Source organism: Brachycentrus maculatus, unplaced genomic scaffold (genome assembly GCF_059751285.1).
Source record: "Brachycentrus maculatus isolate JH-2025_06_01 unplaced genomic scaffold, ASM5975128v1 h1tg000543l, whole genome shotgun sequence".
In the NCBI taxonomy this organism is placed as follows: domain Eukaryota; kingdom Metazoa; phylum Arthropoda; class Insecta; order Trichoptera; family Brachycentridae; genus Brachycentrus; species Brachycentrus maculatus.
In genome coordinates, this window is record NW_028281287.1 from 182379 (window position 1) to 199865 (window position 17487).

General features: G+C 28.7%; 1 long non-coding RNA gene across 1 annotated transcript in view; it reads right to left on the reverse strand.

Moving 5' to 3' along the window:
• LOC148301547 (uncharacterized) overlaps nucleotides 1-17003 on the reverse strand; it is a 134450-nt gene extending 117447 nt beyond the window's left edge. Inside the window, exons 1-2 of the long non-coding RNA XR_015838781.1 lie at nucleotides 16888-17003; nucleotides 1629-2044 (exon numbers count right to left, since the gene is read on the reverse strand). This is a non-coding gene — a long non-coding RNA (uncharacterized LOC148301547). The remainder of the gene's footprint in view (nucleotides 1-1628; nucleotides 2045-16887) is intronic.
• Between the last annotated feature and the right edge of the window lie 484 nt (nucleotides 17004-17487).

The following is a 17487-nucleotide window of genomic DNA, read 5'->3' on the forward strand; positions in this document are numbered from 1 at the left end:
AAAAAGGGCTTTTAAAATTTGGGCTGTTTTTCTACATATAAGTTACGATTATTTTTCATCCTTACGAAAACGTCGCCCCTCATCAAACACATCTTTGAATATCATATGTCTTTTTGTATGGTATCATGATGGAAATTGCCTCATATTTAGACAAATTGATGTTGATAATTTATGAAAAATCGTTATTTTTCATGGAAACTAAAACATTTTTTTTAATATATCCCTCACTCCTTTCAAGAACGTCATAAATCAAAAATCGTCAATTTTCAGTTTTGCACGTTTTCGGAATGCCCAGAAAATGTACTATATCCCAGCAAAAGCGGCATATTTTTTACTTAATATTTACCCGCTACAGGGCAGAAAGTGTTGTTTTTGAATTTTGAAGAAAAGGTGTTGTTTAATTATTTTTTTAAACATACTTAGTATTTTTCAAATGGAGAAAAAACCTTCAGGTTTTACATAAAAAGATCTGTTGCACAGTAAAAAGTTAAATAATTGGCTTGATATTTATTTTTAATACATTGTATTATTTTTTTGAACTTTAAAAACGTTCTGCTGAAAAATCAAGTTTTTTTATTTATGACGTTCTTGAAAGGAGTGAGCGATATATGTTTTTAAAAAAAAACTTTGAAATCTTTGTGGAATTTATTTTTGTACGTTTTTTGAACTTTTAAAATATTTGTGGAGTACGAGTCTTAAAATATACGTGTAATATTGAAACTCATAAATATTTAGTACCTTTTAGTAAAAGGGAATTTAAAAGGGTTCGATGAAGTAGCATGTATTTGAAATCTGTATTTTAATTCCTAACTAGATGTATCCGGCCAAACATTGCTGTGGCTTGATTGAAAAGAGCAAAAAAAGTTTCAATGTTTTCAATGTTTCATTTCACAATGCTCGTATGAATACAATATTTTAGCAGCTATCCGCCATGAGCAATATTCAGTTCTTTGTGTAAAACTGTTACCTTTAACAGATGGTGGCGCCATTACGTAAATATATTTGAATTTATAAAAAACTTGTTTGTATCTGTCCATGTTAAAACAAGCGCGTATTCCAATGTATTCGTATGCAGACAAGTTTCTAAAAATAGAGGATTTGAGGATTATTCCTTTTTTTATTATATTACGATGGACTAGTCTCTGAAGCACAGGACTATTTATAAGAGACCGTGCCTTCACATAATTAATTATCAAGATAACACTGCGTTTATAAGATGCAGTAGTCTACGCACCATTGGGTGTGGATAAAGGTTAGAAGAAGAAAATATTTGCTTAAGATTACTTTCAAACCACAGGTAGGAATGTGTTTTGTACAATTTTAATAAAAATACATCTTCGAAAGGTAAAAATTCATTAAAATAAATATAATTTAATACACATGTTATTTTCGAAATCCCTAAGTGCATACGTGAACATTATTTTCATTGCTTCGGTCTTACTTCCAATAAAAAAAAATAAGGTGATACATTATTTCTTATGCGAAGATGCATACACCCCATAAAAATATTTTCTCCTCCCCCTCTCTCACCCTTAAGCGTGTGGATGAATATTACAGACGCCATTAAAGCTAAAAAGGAGCTTGTACAAAATAGGACTGTAAAAAATATGTGTAAATAAGGTACAAACCTTTCACTTGAGCTTTATGAAAATCAGAGAAAGCTTTCAGGTAGAAAGAACTGAAAATATTTCGGAGGGAGAAATTCGCGTCCACCTCTTAAAGTGTTTTCAAAAGCAACTTCTTTTGTGTATATCACTTCTTCAAATCTTTCTGAATCACTTTGTATCATTCACAAAACACTGAATAAACACTTTATTTTATCTAAAATTAATATTTTTATTATTATTTCGAAAAATATTTTAGAGAAATGATTTATATTTAGTCACTAGGAAAGCATAAATATAATTATTTTGAATGAATTTATCTGCCTTTTCTCACTAAATTTATCCAAAAGAAGGAAAAAACACTTAATTATAAACTAATTGTTATTATTTATTTCATTGTTTAAATGGTGATTTATAGTTAGAAATATCCAAAAAAGAATCTGAAACAAAATAAAATATGATTAGTCATAATATTATATACAAAAACAAATAAAAGTCTTTTAAATTTTTTTATACGAGTTAAATCAGTTTTTTGTAAAATATTTCATATCTTATGAATTAATTTATTTATATTTAAAACATAAAAAAAAAATTCAACACAAGCATTGTCCATGAGTTTACTATTAAATACAATATTAACTTATGTTTGAAGCTAATTTTAACCAGAAAATGGGTAGATGTACAAAAGAAATAATAAAATACTAAGAAATATAAAGGACAATATTGAATTTTTTAAATTGATTTGGCAGTCATTTTTTGGATATTAAAAACGTATGGATAATTATTTTTTATGGGTTTTACTTGATTTAAACCTCTTTTTGTGAAATATCTAATATATATAAAATGTAAATTTAACAAAATCTTCAAAACACGAATAAGAAAAATCTTTCCAGGGTATAAAATCACCGATTAATATAAATTTATATTTCCGTAAGAAAATCATTCATACACCGAACTACCTATCAGACAAATATAAATAGACTCCATTGTGAACTGCTAGTTCAACCGTTATGCTTTTTTTGTTACGACATATAAAATGCAGTCATATTTAGGTTTTAAAATGATTTTATCAGCATTTTATGGTATTAGAAGATTATGAGAATGGTGGGTTTATTTAAAAATCTAGACATTTTAATTTATGTTTTACTTAGTAAATATCACTATTTCTTAAAATCTACTGTGACATGTGTTTCGATGCATTCCGCATCATTTTCAAACACAATGATGCGGAATGCATCGAAACACGTGACACAGAAGATTTTAAGAAATAGTGGTATTTACTAAGTAAAACATTAATTAAAAATGGATAGACTTTACCACAAAGTGACTGCCGAATCAATTAATGAAATTAAAAATCTAGAATTTAAATACAATAAGTGAGACAAACTCAAAAATTCTGTCGATAAATAAATATCTGCTAAAAACTAAGTTTAATCAAAAGAGAAATTTATATTTTCAGGCATAATCTAGTATGTACAAAAATTAGAGAAGAATCTTACATATACAACATTTCATGAAGGTTTTTACTAGTTTAATTTACTAGTTTCAATCATAGATATCGCAGAAGAAGTAGTAAACGGTAGATCTGTTCAATTGAAATATAAAATAAGAATATAATATCAAAAAATCGAGAAGCAAAAAATTGGTTGTCAATCATTGGTTGAATAGTAAATGTTTCACGTATATAAAGTGATTCATTAGATCAGCCTATAACAGGTCATAAACCTTGTATTAAGGAAAATTAACCAGACTTCTATACATATCTTTATATACGTTTAAATATCAATAAAATAACTCGATAAATTGTTAGAAATGTTACGTTAAAGTATTTGAATCATTGATAAAAACATAAAAAGTAAACAGTTAAAAAAAATCATACGATTTCCGATTTCGTAACGATGTATTGAACTCGTGATTGGGAAATTATCGACGAATAGTTAGATATTATCAAACATCACTATACAAACACACTTTACACCGCTGGTAGCTTACTGATAAGGTCATTGTGACTGAAATATACCTTGACTGTGATCTTGCGGTAGAACCGACATAAGCTACAACTTTAATCAAAATTAACTGATTTTTATTTAAAATAAGAAATATATAAAATAAATCGATTTCTTCATTTACTTCTTTTTCATCGTTTTATTCTGATAAGTAACTTATCTTGATTTAGTCATTTCCTGACATTGTGTAAATTATTCGACAGTCAGGAATATTTGGTGTGAAAAACACATACTTATTGGAAAAACTAAGAAATTAATAAGGTCGTTTAATTTGATAAATACGTGAAAATGAATTTCGCTATAGAAGAGTAAGCCAATATTTGCACATGATTAAATAGTATCCTATAATTTTTCGCTAAAACAAAACAGTCAAAACGTCTTTCATGTAAATAAAAAATAATAATAATTGTGTAAGATTTTATTTTATTTTTTTTATGAATATGCAAATTATTTTCATTGTTTTAAATTAAAACGTCAATCATAATGCAGCAAATTTTAAGTTTTTTTTTTTTATATAGAGTGTATCGTTCATGTTAAGGGTGAGAAATTTTCATTTACTTGGTACACATCAAAATGCATGTCTTTACTCCCAAACCCTGATGCGTTTAGTCGTGAATTAAATAATTTATTTGCAATGAATTGATATTAACATTGTTTATATTAAAGGTAAGACTTTTAGTCTGTTTTTAAGAGGGATTAGCCTCCTGCGATATTGATTACCAGCTCTCAGTCCACCTCTACGAAGCTGTGCCCAAGAGTCGTCCACCTTGAGGTATTCTAGATGGTTCCATTCTCCTCAAACGCATACTTTTGCTTTCTTCATTTTTTTCCTCACCTAACGACGTATGGGATTTTAAATATTTCTCTTATCCTGGTGTTAATTGAATAAAATTTCAATTATTTAAACACCAGGCAATGCTATAATCCATCGAGTTTTATAGATAAAAAATCTTTTTGCGATATTAGAAACAATTCCTTAGAAATGGCTTACAAGACCGCACCTTTTAATACAGTTAAACGCAATGTTATAATCTACCCAAGATTGACAACCATACTACTAAAATTTTGGAACTCCTAGATATATTGATCAACGGCTTGACCCAGTACATGTGAGTTAACAACCGCCATCTATGTTGGAATAACTGGAGTTCATAACCAATTTCTTTGGTTATATTGAGCAAGTGTCAAGAATGTACAAAAATAACTTCTAAACGGAGATAATCCAGATTTATTAGCAAGTATTTGAACACACTCAAAATGTTATCAATTCTATAAAAGCCCGTTTTTGGTGAAAGGTCCTGGGTCCTGGGTCCTGATGAATAATCTGTATATAAAAATATAATTTTCTTTATAGAAATAACCCCCAAAACGTCTTTTTTAATGTTTGTCTGCAGGTATGATAGTAAGGATAGGGAAGTAAATGTGAAAAATACAACACCCTGACCAATTGAAAACAAAACTTTCTTGAATTTATTTTGCAAAAGGCAATGCTAATAAGTACAGGAGCTATTTGACAGTATATCATAACCCTGATTAATTTTCTTTTTGGCGCTGAGTCACATCACAGGTATTGCTGGTAAAATTTCTTAAAATAGGTTTTCGCGTGTCTTTGTATTTTCCAGTCGCATTATCTTTCATTTAAGAAAAAAAAATATGACAGTGTTTACACGCAGATTTATCAAAAGCTAACATCAAAAGCACATAAAAGGAATTCAGAGATTATCAAAACAGTGCTGTGTTTTTTTAGACATCCATACACACGTCATAACAATCCCAGCTAAAATATGAAAAAATCTTCTTCAAACAACGTCCGAATCAAGTAATCCTTCTGATCTTCTTTGGTCGTTTCCTGCATTGCTGAGTATAGTAGCCCCTCGGCTGACTTCCTCTAGAACCGTGAACAACACTCCATCATTGGTTCCTACATTGTGCAGCCTTAGAGCTCCCGTAACAAAGAGATACCTATGTGATCTCCTTCACCTGGTTGCTCCATCAGGTTGGAGATCTACCTATAGCTCTTCGACCTCCTAGGTCTCCGGTTATGGCAAGCCTCACTAGGTTGTCTCGTGGTCTATAAGCAATGTGGCCGAAGAACTGGAGAACTCGTCTTCAGCAAAGAGTCGAAAGACGTTCCGTTATCCTCATCTGTTGCAAGATCGATCCTTCTGTAGCATCCATGTTTTTTTTGGTTTTCTCTAGATGTCTTTCGAGGAAGATCCATGACGATTGCCTGGTTCACAATATGTTCAAGTTCTCTGCAAACTTTGTGCCTATAACATCTCAATTGCCTTTCATCTACCTTACTATTGATGTCTGTTGCACCAAGGCTTCCACAAATACGTGAACTCTTTATTTTGCCTCTAAGGGACACTTCAGCACACCATCTAAGCATTCACATTTCAGCAGTTTCAAGTTGAATCTGCTCAAATGTCGAAGGTTGGTTTGAGTGATCAATTTATCCACGTTTAACTTTTCCTATTGTACCCATGACTCACAACCACACTACCCAAATTTCATAAATCTACAATTGGTGAATGTTACCAGCTCTAAATTTAAGTTAATGAATCACTTTTATCACTCTTTTACAAGTGTAACTCTTACTATTCAACCTCTCATGTTATTTATTTTTCTTTGTAAGACATCGATAAACAGTTTTTTTTTCATTTTAAAACGATCTTTGATATTAGTTCACAAAATATGGTATTTTAAATATTCTTTGTTGGTCTTTGATATGATGTATGTACATAATACTGTTTAGAACATTACAATACCTGCTTTAATTTAATCAACAATATTGGATATCATTTAAGCATTTTATTACGAACGACAGAATAATAATTTCGATGTACGTGTATGTAAGTAGGGTGATCTGGGGTATTATGGGCACTCATATACGGTTATTGGTACTACTGATGCTTGTGTTGATATTAGCCGATATTGGTCGCATATTAAAATTTTAAGTATTCCATTCATATGTTAATAGTATACTGTCCATAATAATGACGATGACTTTTCCAAATATTTTTGATGGTTGAGTTACACGCAGTTAAGTTCGCTATTTTTTAAATCGATTTTTCGGATATATATTAATTCCCGATTGAGATTACTATTATTTTTATTTTATTTGCTGATTAATTTTTAACGCAGTAGTCACCTACCATTTTTCTTGCAAAACCAGTTATTATATTTACTCTAAAATGCTACTTATTTTAGGTGTCAATAACTGGAGTTTTCTTCATTATTTTAGGTCTTTTGACCTAATTTGTGTTAACCAACAAATTGTTTTTATGTTCAAATATATAAATACCACTGAATAATACATCTTTATCCGGAATATTGCTAAAAAGCTATTATTTTAAACAAAATAAATATTTTTAAATGCTTCTTCTTCTGAACGTTATTTTCACCCATTGGTGCTTAGACTACAGTATTGTATCAATGGACTGTTATTTTATTCGTCAATATCACGAAGATCAGGTAATCAGTCCTGTTCTTCAAGTACTACAGTCCCTGCAGTACTTAGCCTGAAAATCCTAAAAAACCATAATTACAAAAAAATAACACACGTTTTATTAACGCAATGAGAATCTAACTTATGATCTCCAGCACTGTGGCTAAACACTGTTACCACTACGCTACTGAGGCGGAATTGAAATCGATTAGGATGTCAATAACCATAATGTTTACCCTAGAAATAAAATATTACATAACCTTCATACAAATTATCCTATAAAAAGTACATTGTAATATATTATAATATTTTATGCATTAAAATATTTTGTAAGTCCCTTTTCTATATAATATTTTGTCAAAAAATATGATAAAATCATAGAAAAGGCTATCAATCAATATTTCTAACAAAATATAACAATTCTTGTTGTATTTACGTTTGTAAGTAATTGATGGCAAGCAACTTATAACCTTTGTTAATATTTTAATATTTATACATATTATAAATAAATATGTAATGCCTCCGTAGTGTAATGGTCAGCACTCTCGGCTACCGTTCTGGAGGTCCCGGGTTCGATTTCTAAGAGGGGTAAAATAAATATAAGTGATTTTTTCACTGTAATATTTATTCAATATTATCATGGACTGGTACCTGAAGCGGAGGGCTGATCACCTTTCCTTCATGTGTAAACGATCAAGATAACACTGCGTTTATATGACACAGTGCCCTATGCACCATTGGGGTGCGGATAAGGGTTTTATGATTATTATTATATATATTTTACTTAAGATTTACTTAAGAGATTTTTATTTTTTTATATTAAGATATTAATTTCAAAATATGATCATTTAAGACAAGTACATACAAATAGATATTTGTATTTCAAAAGTATCAATAATACTTAAATAAAAGAGAAATATTTTTTTTATTATTTACAAAAATACTTCAATTTCCTACTATTTCGGTGAGCTAACGTGGCTCATTATTAGAAATAGGTGTCAAATTGCAGTAAAGTAGGTTCGAACCGAGAAACTCTGTCCCAAGAGTCCGCGACGCTAACCATGGGACCAGAGCCCGACACAAGTATAAGAATACTTAAAAAAATATATAATACATAATTGAGACATAATTTTTTAGTCACCCGGTACCTTTACATGTGACAAGTGACGTCATTATGAATAATTAAATAGCAGCTGTGTATGTAGTAACCTAGGTAGATAAAACTTGCTCAGTGATCGAAAGGTCAAGGGTTCTATTCCCGACGTACTCGTATGCATTCATGTAGTTATTAAATGAATAATTACTATACGTTGATTTTTATTAACAGATTTGGCATTTAATTTGTAGAGCTCAATTTTGATTTTCATATTGAATGTGAAAATCAAACTCTGATTTATAGAGTCTACTTAATTGTTTTTATTGTTAAAAACACACAAATAAAAAAAACAATTGTTTCGCCTTGTTATGGCATTTTCAAACTATGTGAAGCCGAAACGGACTGATGGACTTATATGGTCATACAATTTTAGATATTTTAGTAATAGTTTTAACAAATACAGTAATAATTTTAAGAAAGTATGATAAAATTAAGAAAGGTGTGTTGACATGGTTTGGGTATGTAAAGAAAGAATATTAAAACAAATTAACGAATGTGGTTGGTAAAAGAAGCAGAGGAAGACCGAGTAAAACATGGCATTGAAGTCTTTCAAGTACTTGAAAGTGGTCAAGTAAAAATTCAGAATAATCGGCTTATATATTAGGAGATGCATGAACGTAGAAGAGGCGAAGATTGGTGGCAAATACAGATTGATGTGGCGTTCTATTCTCTTTCCCTACTCCTGCGGAGAAACGGCATGATTGTTAGTTAGTAAATTAATTTAAAGATAATTTTTAATAATACTTGTGTTTTACCATTTATTGAGTTTTATTATTTTGTTTCGAAAACTACAGTTGTTTTATGATTTCTTTGATGATTAGTAAAACTAATCTTTTATACTTCACATTTGTTAGTAATTCCAATGCCGAATCAATAAATAATATAGTTTTGGGATTGTCTAAGCAATGGGTTCAAAATTTAGTCAGCTACATTTTGTTTTCAAATACATACATAGTTTTGTATAATTTATTTAAAGTATTAAAATAGTAATATTATATAAAAATGACATAAAGTAATTCTAGAGAAATGATGTGCGAATATTCATTTGCTTGTATTATGTAAATTTTGAAACAGATGATGTATTTTTGAGATTTTTATCAATACATGTTAAAGAATAAACGATCATTTTATTTTTAAATCATGTACTCTTTTTCTGAAAAGCCAGATTTTTTAAAAATTATTTATTCCATAAGTACCTAGAATGTATTTAATTATTTTTATTTTCACTTAAAATTTGATAATTCTTTTCTGAAAAGTAATAATCATTTAATTTATTACAATCCAGAAAATATTTTGACAAAAAGTATCCAATTTGAAAAAATTAAAATTAAAAAACAAATTTTAAATTCGTAGCTTGAAGTTAAATTAAATTTCTTTGGTATGATTAGAGTCTCGGATTGAAGTTTTTTTCTAGAAAATGTGTACTTTGATTCAAAAGATGAATGGAATACATTGGAGGTCTTTTATCTTCATAATTTGACCTTTTAATAAATAAATAAATAAAAAAATATATGAAACATGAAAGATTCACGAACTCTTAATTCCTTCAGAAGTTAGTTCTCGTGGGAAAACAAAATATTTGATGTTTGAATGTATGTGTATTAATATAGAAGTATTGTTTAAAGAACTTTTGCGTTTTTTCTTCTCCCTATCCAATCATGTTTTTTGATGAGGGTTATCCAGAAAGATTCGTTTGCACGGTTTTTTGTGAGTTTTGTGAATAATTTTTAAATCATATAGAGAGGATTTTTAAATTTTCCAAGCAATGATTTTTTAATTAATGGAATTTTCCCACTAAAATATTATTAATAAAACAAAATTATCTCAAATTGGATATTTTATTTCTTGAATGTTTTTCGCAGATACTTTGTGGCATATTTTATAAACTTCATAAAGTAAAACAGCTTTGTTTTAACCACTTTTTATTGGTACACTTTTACCAACCGGTTTCGACAAGAACCTTGTGATCCTCAGGGTTTATGTATATTTTTGTATATTTTATGTTAATCATGACAGTTGCTTTGTTATATTTAAACATTTGTATTATGGATGAGTATATTTACTGGTCAGCACGCACAGCTATCGTACTGAAGGTCCTGCGTTCGATTCCTAAGGGGGGAGGGGGTCAAAAAAGTATTATTTATTTTTCACTTTGATATTTATTCAATATTTCCCTGGAATGGTACCTGAAGCAGAGGGCTGATCACCTTTCTTTCATGTGTTTACGATCAAGATAAAACACTACGTTTATATGATGCAGTGCCCTATGCGCCATCGGGTGCGGATATGGGTTTGATGAGAATTTTTACGCTTAAATCTTAATAACGGTTTCTTATTTCATATTAAAAGTCAAATTAATTTTTATTTAATAAGACACTAACTTAAACGTCTCTTAAAATTAAATTTGGTTTACGGCTTCAATATATTTGCGTTCACGTACGTCTGAGAATAAATGGACAAACAAGGCGCTTGGACGTCTAGAACAAGATGCAGAAGTGTGGGTAGGCCCCAGACAAGATGGTCAAGGTGATTGAGAGAGTGGCAGGCCTGCACTGGAAGAGAGTCGCGTCCAAAACAGAACTGATCAACAGATGGCACTGCCATTGACGTAAAACAATGGTTATTTTATTTTTAGCTGTTAACATGTTTTAGCTTTCAACTAGCCACGTTGCGTCAAAATTTCAAAGCAATCTTTGAATTAACTAGGAGACTTTAGATGTTTTGTTAACGAACATTTGTATACATGTACGTATAGAAAAAACCAAGCCAATTCACTCAAGAGTGCAGTGAAAATACATTAAAAGCATTTGAACTCTCTTTAGAAGCAATTAGAAATGACAAATCAATGATTTGTTAACCAAACGCTCTTAAAATCATTTTACGTAAACCGTGCATGATTTTGTTTACGTAAATATGACGTTTTAATGATGACGTGCATGATTTTGTATACAAATAATATTGTATGCAAAACTCCAATATTATTGAGAAAAAAAACTGGTTTCCTGATTGAATATTTGATGTTTCTATCTCTCTTTTCTTTTAAAACAAATATGTCTTTCAACCCTTTACGACTGTTGTGTTGTATGTATAGATTTTTTTTTATTATTTAATATGGTTACAAAAGTTTTTAACCATAATTGATACACCATATTCAATTTTGGTCCGCCTCCGTAGTGTAACAGTTAGTTCACTTGGCTACCGTTCAGGAGGTCCCGGGTTCGATTCCTAGGGGAGGGTCAAATAAATAAAGGTGATTTTTCACTCTAATATTTATTTAATATTACCCTGGACTGATAACTGAAGCGGAGGGCTGATCACCTTTCCTTTATGTGTAAACGATCAAGATAACACTACGTTTATATGACGCAGTGCCCTATTCACCATTGGGGTACGGATAAGGGTTTTTATTCAATAAGATTAAAAAAACAGTTAAAATATTTCTATAATATTTTTTGACGTAAATAAAGCATGAGTAATGAGTAAAAAGTATTAATTATTTATTCATTTTATCCTTCATTGATATTTTTTAAAGAAAAAACTAGTTACAGACATAAACAAAACTAGAATATTACGTGAATGTGATTCATCAGTTATAGTTTATAAGTTTAATTATTTCATTTAATAATTATAACAAAATGAATAAAAATACTTTATAAGTATATGTTTATATGTATATATAACAAGAATATTAATTGTATGTCATTCATCTCCATATTTTTTTATCATCTACTTTTAAAAAATTCAATAATAAAACGAGATTGTTAATAAATTTTTAAAAGAGTATCTGTTGTAGACAAAAATAAAACAAGAATAATGATTATTTAATGACAAAAATAAAACAAGAATAATGGAAATTTTGAGTGTGTTAAAAATTTTGAGCGTGTTAATATTTTGAGTGTGTTTAAATACTTGTTCACAAAATCTGGATTATCTCCAATAACAGGAGTTATTTTCATATTATTTTTTGACATCTCATCAAAGACGAAGAAGAATATAAACCAGCCTCTGCCGGTCGTGAGCCCCGTAAATGCCCAGACTTAAATATTCTTCTTCATCTTTGATGAGATGTCAAAAAATGCATGAATAATGAGTTTATATCATTCATTATTTTAATATTTAAATAAGATTGATATTTTACTCAGTAAAATATCAATCTATGTAAATTTCATATCTTATTGAAAATATCTGCCGTAAACAAAAGTTTTAACAAGTGTTTATGATACACGATTTTTAGTTTTAACAATGATTGATATATTTCCAGTATAAAAAATATTCAATGGTTTTTATTTATTTAAAATAAAGATATAATAGTGTAGTATAAACGTGCAGAAAGATAAGATGATTCGAAGGCATGGCCTAGGTGACGTGACCTTTAACCTGAGGACGAGGAGAGCTGACCCCAACAGTCTACAAAGACAATAAGCTGGAATGTAGCCACGAAGAAGAATTAAGATAAAATAGTGTAAAATTAGATACAAACAAGGTGTCCGTTAGTCTTTTGCCAAGTATTGAATCCAACGCAAGGTTAAAAAATCAAAAATTAATTTAATGTTTATAAAATAAACAAACAACCTATTATGTCAGTCAGTAGTAATATTTTACAACAAATTTTGCGTAAAAAAACAAAGTTTTATTTAGAACGATTGTTGGCAATTAAGCAAGGTTGTGAAATCGTTTACACAAAATTCAACAAGAGTTTCGGACACAAAATACGAGATTAAACAAACAAAAATTAATATACAAACATTTAAAGAGATAAATTCTGATAAAGAGTAGATAACCTATTATTAGTGCCGACAATCTACATCCAAAAATATTGTTCTCCACATTGACTTTTTTTTTTACAAATGGAAAAAAAACATTATCAAATTTATACTTCTTTAAACTATCTTTATAAAATTAAAATGTAAATTATTATTGATATCTCAACATACATGATACAGCATATGGAAATCTGGGTATTTACAGGGCTTATGACATATTCCTAGGCATTCATATTCTTCTTGACCTATGTCAAAAATAATGTGAAAAATCATTTTTAATTGAAGGTCATCCAGATATGTGAACAAGTATTTGGACATACTCAAAAAGTTGTAAAATAGAAATGTTTTTTTTCTTCAAAAATTTAAATCTCTTAAAGATATTCACTGAATTTTGAAATTTCGATAAGGTTTTTTTTAATGTTTGTATTTTTATTTATATAATGTAAATAAAAATGCTAATGTCCCTATGTTAAAAATCCCTATTTGTTAAATGTTAAATCGCCTTTTTTTATTCACTGAAATCTATAAAATTTCAACACAACATTGCATTTCGATGCAAGCTTATTTTTATTACATGCGACACTTAAAAACATGTTTTCAAAAACAAAGTTTTTTTCTAGCTTTAATGGTAGCGCTATCTGTTGAATGTACAGCAGTACACGCGCTACTAAATAGTTCTCATACTGGACAGCGTGCATCTTGACAGCCGCTTAAATATTTTGTACCCGCAAGATAATAATAATAATAAAAATATGTTAAAATATATATTTATTAATTATATTATTTGAGGTATAAGTATAAATTATACAATACTGAGATGTTATATTGAATAATAATGTTCATACTTTGAATAAATATAACATAAATATAAAAATACTTTCTTTATTTATTTTAAGCGCCTGCTCAATGCTGTGGTTAGCTCGTTTGTTTACTATCCTGGGTTCGATTAGAAGGAGATCAAAATAGATTTCAGTGATGTTTCACACTTTTATTGACATAATATCACTACGGACTGAACATGGTATTAACAAGCTAAGAAACATTGCGTCGATACTGTAATATTAAGTGCCTTATACACCATCGAGAGCTGATAGGGGTGATAACAAGAAAATTTACTAACTAACCAATACGCCGCTTTCCGCCGGGTTTGGCATGGAGAAAAGAACGCCATATTCTTTGCAAACAATCATCGCCTCTTCTACATTCATGCATATTCTCACTCATACATACCCGCCTATTAATACGACTGTTTTCTATTTTTCAGTTTATATTTTCACCTGTTCATAAGAACATTTGAAGTTCTCGAAACTAGTCGTATTTGCATTAATAAAATCGAAAAGAGATCTAACACAAGAGTTTATTTTTATATTTAAATCATTATGCTACGAGTATTTCACGAAGCTTATACAAAATCAATACATAAAACACTAGTTTTTGTTTTTGAATATTATTACTTATGAATCACTTCATCAGTTAAATTTTAAATAATACATAATTTGGTCACTTTATCATAAAATTCTTAAAAACAATAATTTATAGTTCAACAAAGATAAAGTTGGCGTTTGGCTTAAAAAAGTCAGATAAAAAAGTCATTTATTTACCGATATTTAACGTTTTATTGCACGCTGTATATATATTTTTTATTGATTTATAACATGACGCTAATTATTTACATTTTTTTTTTAAATATTTTTTTTAATTGCGACTGTAGTGTATTGACCTTTTGTCAAAAAATTAACTCGATCTTGATTTGATCTGAAATTTCGCGAAATTATGCAATCTAACGAGGTGTATTTTTTGTTTTTTTTTTTAATCATCGAATATTAATGGTAACTTAACATGCTCGTGTATTAAGTAATATTGGATACTTAAATTTGGTTTTAATTAATTATTTTTAAGTACATTTGTTAGATTGTGATTTATTAATTTATTTATTATTCTATTTTTTTAATACAGTAGTAACTCGCAAGGCGTCTATTTTAGATGCTTGTCTGCAGGTAGGAATGTCAGGATAAGGAAGGTAAATTTGAAAAATATATCACACACACCCAGACCAATTGAAAATAAATCTTTCTTCAATTCATTTTGCAACTAGCGGGAATCGAATCCGCGACGCCCATTTCGCAGTCGAGCGTCGACCCAACTACTCCACGGCACCTTTTAATTGGGGTAGTTTGGTTTCATTTTAATAAAGCCATTTAACAAAGTTTGTTCATAAAAATACAAAGACGTTTCTGCCTTAATTTTCATTTTCAATATAACAATTTCCTTTATGTTACAATTTTTTACTCACATCATATACATCCAATATTCTACTTCTAAATACGATTGATCATCCTTTCTTATCATGATTGAGTTAACAGTTCATCGTTTTGACAAAGTACCATTTGCACCACTAAGATACGAATAGAGGTCGAAAGAAAATTGAAAATATAATGAAATAAATAACTTTTATATTTTTCATAATAGTTTTGAACGATGTGTTTAGTAAGGCAATCACAAAATATTATGAAAATTAACCAATATACTTTTAAACATGGATAAAATAGTAATGTTTTACTACTGTCTCATGTTATCAACTAAGGCAGCCTATAATAATATTTAAGACTTAAATACTTAGGACAACATATCCTTTTCGTAAAGTCATTTTCCTTGTCTTTGTTCAGATACAATTCTTTATTTTTTTTGGTAACTTATTCTCTGAAAAAATTCATCATTTATGGTGACAAAATTTTTATTTCTTAATATTTATACAAAATATAGGGATATATAATATTTCCAATGATGGAATTTAATACTGATATCACTCAGGTGTGTTTGAATAAATATTTTTTTAAACCCTAATAATTTTTATATATTTAATCGTTTCTAGAAAAAAAATATTTTTACATATTATATATCAGGTTGTCCATAAACATTTAAAATTTAATTTAATTGATATATTTATTTATGTTTCAACAAAGGCATTTTTTCTAGTATTCACAAATTTTAAGACCTATCGTTTACTGGTTTAAGTGATTCATTCATATCTCGTGCAAAAATTGTCATTGACTCATAAATAAGATAACCATTTATCACAAATTTTGAGAGTTTTCTAAATATACCTGTTAAATGCATAAATGAAAAATGCATATGGTTTATCTCATATTATTTCTTTTGCTTATTGTCTGTTGATTTTTTAAAAATCGCAATTAGAACTAAAGCCATTATTTACAAACATGAGATGGATTACGATATATTTCAAATTTACATTAACTTATTTTTTGGAGAGTTCTTTAACAGGAATATGTAAAAAAAATCTCATTTCTCAACCAGTATTTGAGCAAATACAAACACAATAAAAAAATATAATAAGTTTTGTACCCAATCTACATACTTATATTTTGTGAACAATAACAATGTTTAAATATTCAAGCAAAATTTTTTCCTTAGTTGAAATTAATCTGGTATAATTTTTTTTTTGTAAATGCTTCCAAATAATTCTTAAAAAATTCACAGCATTTTTGAATTATTAAAACATTAAAATATGTACGCTGTATTTCTACTACGTGAACTGAGAAAAATAAAATTTTAAGTGTTTAAATTAAATTAAGAGGTAAAAACAAATGAAAGGATTAAAATTCAATAATAACAATCATAATAAAAAAGAATGTAAGGAAATGGTATCATCTAAAAGTCTAATAAATACGCAATAAATAAATTATAATTCCAATGTTTGATTTTTTATTTAAAATTATTTGCAAATATTATTGAAGTAATTAATTGAAAAAAAATTAATACATACTGAAAACACTGCTGTAAAAAAAATTAAAATGCACTAGATGCATTTTTTTAATTCTACAATATTTTTTTAAAAATTGGAAAATTAAAATAAAAAAAATATCACTAGTTATAAAAAAATTAACACCTCACTCGCCATCAAAAGTCATCCACGTTAGGTACATGTTGAGAATAAACATGTTTTCACAAATATTTTTTTTAACACACTTTTTCATACGGAGGAAAACGCGGCGCACGTCCGCTACGCTCGGCAGTCGCCGATTAACTGTCTGTGAAAATTCGAATACCCAAACGCCAACGGCCGCGTCAGGATGAAAATTTACACGGCTGGCAAATTCGCGAGAACGCGTAAAAAGGGAGAAAACACAAACAGAAATAAGATAGATCATAATATTTTTAGTTTGATTTTTTTACTTATTCCGGTCAGATTTTCCTTGCGGCTCGTTAGTTACAGGTTATGGAGCAAAGATACCAAGTAATAATTCGAAGTTTGAAAATGTTTTTCTACTCCATCTTTTGTTAAAATTTTAAACGTACGGTGTTGTTTAAAACTATTTTATTTTAGTAGAGAGAACTTTTCGTTATTGTTAATTACAAAAACTTTTCACTTAATTGTGAAAAAAATTCTGTGAATGTTCATGAACAATTCATGATTCTGTAGGAAATTAAGTTACTTAACATTTTAAATTATATTTTCTCCCAGATTTGAAAATGCACATTTACTAGC